Source organism: Pinus tabuliformis, chromosome J (assembly GCF_031772625.1).
Source record: "Pinus tabuliformis cultivar Carrire ecotype Pingquan chromosome J, CPIR1, whole genome shotgun sequence".
NCBI lineage: Eukaryota > Viridiplantae > Streptophyta > Pinopsida > Pinales > Pinaceae > Pinus > Pinus tabuliformis.
This window is the reverse complement of record NC_142295.1, coordinates 498,599,063-498,608,819: the sequence shown is the minus strand read 5'-3', so window position 1 is coordinate 498,608,819 and position 9,757 is coordinate 498,599,063.

Genomic DNA, 9,757 nt, shown 5'->3' with positions numbered 1-9,757 from the left:
CTGGTTAATGGGGCATATCGCATCAGATCCATCGGATCGGACGTCGAGCATGTATTGTTAGTGATGAGAGTGGACCCGATATATTATTAGTGTGGATGCATTATGTGAAAAGTCCGCATTTGTGGTTTTGGGACCATTTTCATAGTTTTTCCCGCTTAAGCCTATTCTTAAGAGATTGGTCAAAAACAGTTGTGCCTCAGGTTTTCGGATCCTATGGTTTCGATTCATGGTTTTATCAAATGCATGATTATATAAAGAGAAAGGGGATCCAGTGGCAAAGTATCGAAAATGAATTGAAGATCGTAAGAAAACTGTGCAGCCGTAGACACGCAAAAAACAGAAGTCTCTTCGGGTGTGGAGAATCGCTATTCAGGAGGTGATGTGGGAGCGGTCACCCACAGCAGTATGTAAATCCTCTATTTGGGTCTTGATATCAGCCTCTGCTATCTATATCGGGTGATAACTGTCATGTATATGGATCTGGTGCTTGGGTTGGCCCTTAGTGATTCTGATAGATCTGCTGTCTGGGTAATTCTGAAGATTTGTTTGTACTTGATGACCATCTTATCTTCTTGGATCCAGTCTGAAAATTAATGAAACGTGGTCCTTGAACGAAGTAGGGGGTTGTATCTCCCTTCCAGGAGAGACTGGAGAACAAGAAAGAGTTGTAGCTCTCTTCAGGTTGCAGCCTGCGTACTGGTAAAGGACTGCACTAGTACAAAATCTTTGTAAAAGAAATTCTATTTGAAAGAAGATAGAGACATATTGCAGCAGGTGGTTTTCACCCACATTGGGTTTCCACCTTATATCTGGTGTTCCTTTGTGTGACTATCTGTTTTTACTGTTCTTGATTCATTATTATATGGTTCTGATATACAAGTTAATTATCAATATGAGAAGAATACTTTAAGCATAAGTCTGGATGGTTTATTGAAAAGAAATTAATAATACTGATTCACCCCCCCCCCTCAGTATTATTTCCAACAAGTTATTACAATGGATATATATATATATATATATATATATATATATATATATATATATATATATATATTGTTTTTTGTTTTGGATTGTATATGTTGTTTTTGTTGCATGTTTTGTTTTTCTAAGTATAATTATAGATCTAAAGTGCAAGCAACCACAAATTGTTGTTAGGGTCACATGTCACCTAGTGACTTAAGTGAAGTGTTTTTGGCACACCTTCTAAGAATTTTCACACTAACACTTTATACTAAAGGTAATAGTACTATCCTAATAAAGACACACACGAGCATAGAAATAATTTTTAATTAACCTGGAAAATAGTTCGTAAAGTAACAATGATCATGAATTAAGTAAGAATGCACATTTAACTAGATGTATACCAAAGACAATGAAATAGTTCATTTTCTTTAGCACATATGAATACAAACATGCATCATAAACATTAAAAGAATAGTCTTACAACATTCATGATACATGCATGAAAGTGTGTTGGCTCTGAAAGCTTAAATACATTAAGTGAAAGTTCCAAGGTACATAATTACAATGATGCATCACTAGTCTAATTGTGGATCACTAAGCCACCACTTGATCCTCCAAAGAATGAATTCTCCCTTATGCCTAGCTTCGTAATCCAAGGTGAAAAGCCCTTTACTATGACCCATGAAGGCCTATTTATTACAAATTGGGTGACCTTTCACCTCCCATGTGACTCTTGACATCACTCGTGACTCTTGAGCTCCTACATGACCTTTGGACTTCCTAGTGACTCTTCAATTCCTTGTCTAACCCTTGGGCTTCCACACATTTTACATTTTCCAATTTTCAGCGGTTTTGGGATCTAGGGGAAAATATCAATGAATATTTGTTTTATGATTTATGTTGTCACCATTGTTTATTTTCTATTTTTAGGATTTGTATGCAGGTAATTTCTGTACAGGGTTAAAACCTACACCAACCAACCCCTCCAGGTGTCCAACCCCTGAGAAAACTTGATGTTTTTATAAGCTAGACCCCCATTTTCTCTCATGACAAACCTTCCATACGACTGAGACCGTCTAGTCGCTTTCACAATAAGACCTCCATGTGACTATAGCCTTTTCCAAGTAGTTTTGTGCCAGCAACCCCAAATTGTGAGCCACTTTTTAGGGCTAGGACTCGGGCCTCTGCTAAGAACTTCATGAAACTTCTTGAATTAATCAATACTAAGATGAAAAGGCCTCCATTGTAAAATTTGAACAAGGACCTAACCTGACAAGGCCTATCTGTGACATACATTTCGTCAAACACATGATGAACATGTAATCTACAAGTCATATAAACACATATGAGCATAGGGACTTCATACTTATCTACGAATTATAAAGAAGGCATGATGCCCTCTCATAATAGCTATGTTATCACCTATTAGGTCATACATCCATTATTCATTCATTTACTAATGAAAACATGATGAGATCCATGACTAAGGTCTATCATAAAACCATGCTTATAACCAGCATATATCCAACAGAATCACAATGATAGGAAAACCATTATCATCACATAATAACAAACATATTCACTCATAATACATAACATTACAAGAGCTCTTATTAACATATGAAAAATACAACCAAGCCAGGGACTTCCACATACCACCTGACCATATATTAGGTTGAACCAAATATTTCTTTCAATCAATCACCTGTCTGCCATATTCCAAGCATGAATGTGGGACTTACAACAAAACAACCAAGGCTTCCTCAGGCTTTACCACAATCCACCAAGGTATTCCTAGGCCCAAGCCCTCATCTATACAACTAGGATTTACCGCAATCCTGCAAAGGGATTCCTAGGCCCAAATAGGAAACATACACTATCAGACTTTACTACAATCCTACCATATACCGCTCCAAGGATCACTAGGCCTATACAAGCATGGATACCTTAGAATCTATCCACTTAAACTATGAGGAGTTTGTCTATCTCCACCTCTAGGCTTTACCATATATCCCGCCATTCACCAGTCGAGGATTCCTAGGCCTAAATAGGGCATACACTATCAGGCTTTACCACAATCCCACCTTCATTGGTTCATGGATTCCCAAGCCTTATGTCTCCTCCTGAGACCACCCCACTCAATTTCAAAACCATTTGACAACATAACTCAACCAAGTAAGAGAAACCCTATCACACCATAGATATCCAGAAATGACAAGGAAAGGCTAAAAACCACTATCACACTTGGAAAAACCCAGGTCAATGACAACAAGAGAACCAAAAACACACATGCATGTACCATGCCTGCCAAAACTAGCAAGGAAATTAAACATGCAACTTGATACCTGAAATTAATATTGTTGTAGTCGCTTGATCCAACTCTTCCTTGTTTGATCTTTGTTTTCATTTTCCTTTTTTTCCTTCCTTCCTCCAATGTTATAGTGCTCCAAGAATGCTTTATGTGTGCAAGAGTATGAGAGAGTGGATAGAATAGAGAGATATCTTCAAAATTAAACTGACTAAAGGTTGTGAAATGATCCTCATAAGCATTTTTATTAATGAGGTCTCTATTTTCTTAATTTTCCATTATTTTTCTTTCATTTTCCTCCTCACATGCAAACTATGACCTTTCACCTTAATTTTCTCTAATTTCCTTTATTTTCATAAATAAAATGCCAATTAATGCCTCTTTCCTTTTCAAAGCCTATGTCATTGCCTTTGCCAATTTCGTTAGACATGATAAACCAAACAAACACCCACACTAGGATATTTTTCCCAACATTCATCTTGGAATAAGTATCCCGTGCTCTTGGTTATTATTTTTCCTTTATTAACTTTATTACATGGATATTTAACCCAAGGTTATTACAGATGTGAACTAGAAATAGTATTTGATTATTTTCGTTAGGGTCATTTAAGGGGTTAGGTAGAGGTAGGGATTAATTGATTTATGGGCTTAGGGATAAGGGGTTATTATTTACGGGTTTAGGGGTTAGGAGTTAAGGGCTTAGGGGTTAGGGGTTTAAGGGCTTAGGGGTTAGGGGTTTAAGGGCTTAGGGTAATGGGGTTAAGTTGTTTGGGGGTTAATGTATATTGTTTAGGGGGTTAATTTGGACCTAGAGGATTTAGAGGTTAATCATGGGTTTTTATGGAGCATTATTAATATTTTTTTAAAGTATATTATGCAAAATGTGACTTAAGAAAGAATATGACATTACAATGATGAATGCAAAATAAGATCAATATGTTTTTTTATTATGGTCATGACTATATATCTCAAAAAGTGTCTCACTTCCTACATGTCAAGAAAAATAACATATTTCTTATATTTTTTCAACATATTATTAAATATCTTAATAAATTGCACAAGCATCATCATTGATTTGTTTTCTATGTTTCTTGGTCTCACATAAGTTGTCTTTCTCTTTTTATTTGTTGTCTTTTTTCATTATATATTATATTTGTAATCTATTGTTATATATACGTTTCAATATTTTCTATATATATTAATATTACCTTATTGATTGTAATTGTATAGTATTGTACCCCTAGGGCATTGCTCGACAAGGAAGAGGTGGTTATACTACAAGAGTTTATACAAGAACATGGAGTGATTAATATTCAGGATTAAGCTAATGATCATATGCAAGAATATAATGATGCCCATAACACATTTTAAGAAGATGGGACAAATAGATTGATCCAAGAGACATTTAATAATGGTCAAATGGATGATGATGACAATCAATATGATGACCATGCTTTTAATTTACTTGTACTTGAGATGGATGTTGGCATTATGGCATTATGGACATGTGTTGAACTTGATGGAAACCCTCTCACAGACAGACATTTCTCTTGATGGGGACAAGAAGAGCCAAAAGGAGAGAAGAGGGGTCATTTACATATGCTTATTGGAACCTTTGAGCCATTGGGAGCTTATCGGAGCAATAGAGGCTCTTTCTCATATATAAAGAGCTTATCAGGAGTGATCAGGCCTCATATGCATGTATTAGTGTTATCGGGAGGTGTTTGGGTGCTTAAAACCCATATATGTATTCATTATCACTATCGGGAGCTATCGGGCTTACTAAAACCCATATATATGCATTATATCCCCTTTCAGCGGTTACATGAATAATATAATTGCGGAATCGAAGTTTCGGCATATCGCATATCAATTATATAGATATATATATATATATATATATATATATATATATATATATATATATATATATATGTTTCGGCATATCGATGCAATGGTGTTTTGGCTGTGTGACCCGGAAGCATATCACAATGGACCCGATGGTGGCATTAACTCTGGCTTATAATAATATCACATCCGCAGTTTTGCATATATGCGCGTTGGACTTCGTTGAAACCTCCGATTGTGAGCGGACCCGATGAAGGCATCAAAACATGGTTTATAATATATTGCGTCCACAGTGTATCGGAATACATAAAGGGTCTCCCACCCCAATCCTCTGATTGCGATAAGAGGGGTTAGACCCGATGAAGGAATTAAAAGCATTTCATATTAAATCGCATCCGTGGTGTTCGCCCATCTTATAATAGCCTCCCACTTCAAATCGCCGATAGCGATGAAAGGAGCGGACCCGATATATTAATAAAGGCTGGTTAATGGGGCATGTCACATCCGATCCATCAGATCAGACGTCAGAATAGGCCATGATACGGGCATGTATTGTTAGCAATGAGGAGCGGACCCGATATATAAATAAAGGCTGGTTAATGGGGCATATCGCATCCGATCCATCGGATCGGACGTCGGGCATGTATTGTTAGCGATGAGGAGCGGACTTGATATATAAATAAAGGCTGGTTAATGGGGCATGTCGCATCCGATCCATCGAATCGGACGTCAGGAATAAACCATGAGATGGGCAGGTGTCGATAGCAATAAGGATTCGACCCGATATATTATTAGTTTGAATGCATTAAGTTAAAAGTCCACCTTTTGTGGTTTGGACCATTTTCATCGTTTTCCCGCTTAAGCCTATTCTTAAGAAGATCGGTCAAAAATAGTTGCGCCTCAGGTTTTTGGATCCTATGGTTTCGATTCATGGTTTTATCAAATGCGTGATTATATAAAGAGGAAGGGGATCCGGTGGCAATGTATCGATTATGAATTGAAGATCTTAAGGAAACTGTGCAGCCGCAGACACGCAAAAGACAGAAGTCTCTTCGGGTGTGGAGAATCGCTATTCAGGAGGTGATGTGGGAGCGGTCACCCACAGGTTCTTTTTAACAAAGCTGCAATCATTTCTTATATATGCTCTAGCCGCTTCTGATGTTTACTAAAGGGTTCTAAGTGCGCAATATTAAGTTTTTTTCTTGTTTAGCCTCCGGGTGTGCAGCAGTATGTAAATCCTCTGTTTGGGTCTTAATATCAGCCTCTGTTGACTAAATCGGGTGATAACTGTCATGTATATGGATCTGATGCTTGGGTAACTAGATCTTATTGCGATCATACATACTATCCTTGTAAAGTGTATTGATCTGTTGATTGGGTGATTCAAAAGAATTATGTGCTTCAATGATATTAAAGGGTCCAGTATGAAAATTGGATGAAACGTGGCCTTTCAGATTATGTATTGTGCTTTAGGTGTATCCAGTCTGAAAATGTATGAAACATGGTACCCGGAAGAGAGAATATTGTAGGTTGGTGCCTACGTACTAGTATCTTAGCTAGTACAAGAGCTAAGGGGGAGGTAGCTCCCTTCTAGTAGCAGTTGAGAACTTTGGAGCATTGTAGCAGGTAGCAGCCTGCATACTAGTACATCGGCTAGTACAAGAGCAAAGCGGGTCGTAGCTCCCTTCCAGAAGAATCTGGAGAACGAGAGGAGGGTTGTAGCTCTCTGCAGGTAGAAGCCTGCATACTGGTATAAGACTGCACCAGTACATAAATATTGTAAAAGGATTTTCTTATTAAGAAGAAGATTGAGATGACTTGCAGCAGGTGGTTTTCTCCCACATTGGGTTTCCACCTTATATCATGGTGTTCATGTGTGTGACTTATGTGTGATGATCTGTTCTATTTTACTGCACCATTTTACTGTTAATATGGTTGATAATGTTCTAATGCACTCATTAAGGATCAACTAACTGAATCATAAGAAGTAGTGGAAGTAGCATATATGAATCTGAATATGGAAATGAAAAAGTTTTATTAATGTGATAATACTGATTTACCCCCCCTCTCAGTATTATTTCAAACAATTGGTATCAGAGCAGGTCCTTTGGTAGAAGCTTGATCGCTTGAAGGAGATCCGTGGAACAATGGGAAAGAAGCTTAAGAAGAAAGCTCATAAGAAGAAGAAGACATCTCAGAAAAACTATGGCAGTGGGAGAATCGATTGGGGATTAGGTATATGAAGCTCTTCAGATTCAGATTCAGATTCGGAATCATTTCAGAATAAAGATGAACTATCAGGTATGAATTTTCTATCCTCTGATGTTCCAACTATCTATCCATTTGGAAAAGATGGAAGTGATAACGAAACAACTGAATGTGCTCTTATGGGTGAGGAAGAAGGATATCAAATAGAAGCAGAATTTAACAGGCTGACAACCAAAATTAGTGAACAAGAAAGACTTCTGAACATAAAGAGTGGTGCCCTCAAAGAAGCTGTTACTAGACAAAAGGCTCAACGAGAGTTATTCAAGGAGAAATATCAAAAGTTGCAGGTTGAAGCAACATCTCTAAGAAATGAAGTCAATGAAAAGAACACAACCATCAAGAAACTCAGAGATAGATCCAGTTACAGTGAAAGTCTTGAAGCCACGATCCGCTCTCTAAAGGAAGATCTTGAAGAATCAAAGAAGCAGAATAAAGATCTAGTCCAAGATATTGAAAAACAGGGAAACGAAGTTATCAGCTTAAAATCTCAGCTAGAATGTGCCTTCAGAATTCATCAAATGCAACAGGATCTGAATGAAGAACAAGAAAAGGAGATTCTCAAGCTAAAGCATCAGTTGGAAGAAGAAAGGAAAGCTGAAGAAGACATGAAGAAGCAATATCTAGAAAAAGAAGAACAACTTCAGGTTGAGGTAAATATATTGAATAGTAAATTAGAAGAAAAGGATAAGCTCTTACGTTTTCAAGATAGTACTAAAGTCTTGGATGATATTCTTAATAGTCAAAGATCTCCTGCTATCAAAACTGGTCTTGGCTTTCATGAATCTGTTGAAGGTGAATCTAGTTCACAAGGTGAGGCAAGGAACTCTAAAGAGAAATCTAAAATGATCAACAAGGAGATAAGAGAGATGAAAGGTCAATCTCATCATCAACCAAGGAAAGAAATTCTTCAAAGAAAATCTTTTACTCCTCCTATGAATAATGTTGAATGTTATGTATGTCATAACCTTGGACATGTTGCAGCCAGATGTAGAAGAAGAAGGGTTCAAGATCATCAAACAAACAGATCATCTCAGTCAAGGTACTTTAATGGATATTGCTTTGCTTGCAATATGTTTGGTCACAAAGCTGTTGATTGCTACAAAAGGAATATGAAACATGTAAGATGTTATGCATGTAACAAGCTTGGACATATAGCAAAGGAATGCAGGAACAAAGCACAGACATCACACCAAAAGGAGAAAACCTCATCACACTTGAAGATATGGAAGAAAAAGGAAGTTCAATCAGAAAGTGGCGGCACAACACATCATACAGACATAACAGAGGGAGCCGGAAGTGTAAAAATTCAATCTCCAATGCAAGCTTGATAAAGGGAAGTTGCATATATACATGAATTTGTTACTGCACAGCCGCGTGTATGATTGTTTGAAGAAAGGTAGTAGGGACATATTCAAGAAAAGAATCAGTTTTGCTCTAATTGATAATGGTTGCATTTTGCTAATGATGTGTGGATATGATGGTTAGAAGTATTTTGGTTCTAACTTGATATTGATGATGTCTTGATACTTCTTATTAATATGCATGATCAGATCTGACAGATGGCACAGGTTTAGGGGGAGCATATGCTCTTAATGCATTGTTGGCATTATGGTTAATAGTCCTTGGTGATGATGCTTATTTGGCTAAATGATGTGATATGGTTATAAGTTGTCCATCTCATATATTTCTTGGGTTTACATAGTTGGCGTTCTGATCAGATTTATGGTTGATTCTTTATGGTGCTTAGCATAAGTAGAAGTACAAAGCTTGAATACACATCTTCCTCTCTTGATAATGAGTCACTCATATGCTGCTGTCATCCTATACATAAAGATCATATAATTCAATTATGATGCAGGATTCCTATTATAGATGAAGATTGTTGGCTGGATACATGGTTGATTATTGCATTGATGGAGACTTGATGATGATGAGTTCCTACCTATATGATGACAGATTGTTTTGTATATATGTTGATTGATGCAGATATTCCAAATTGATGATACTTGGCTATGGTGTTTCTCTCATATGTGAGAATGTGAATGATTCAAAAGGTTGAGTTGATGAGGACATACATTGATGATTCATGCAAGCTGCCGGTCTAGTTGCTGTTGACAGATACTATACAGTGTCATTACTGATGATCCTTTTTTTAGGTGTTTGGGCTCTGTTATATATGTCATTCGATGTAAAGGTCATAGCAAGACTCATGTTGTAATAGTGCATCTCTATCTTTTGTAGTCATTTGATGAGATCTCTTCAGGTCATGTAACGGCCTATGTTGGTTTCCCCACTATGCCTGGGATGAATGATGTTGTTCCCTTATGTTATCATATGTAAACGTTTTGTATATCACCATTGTGATATATT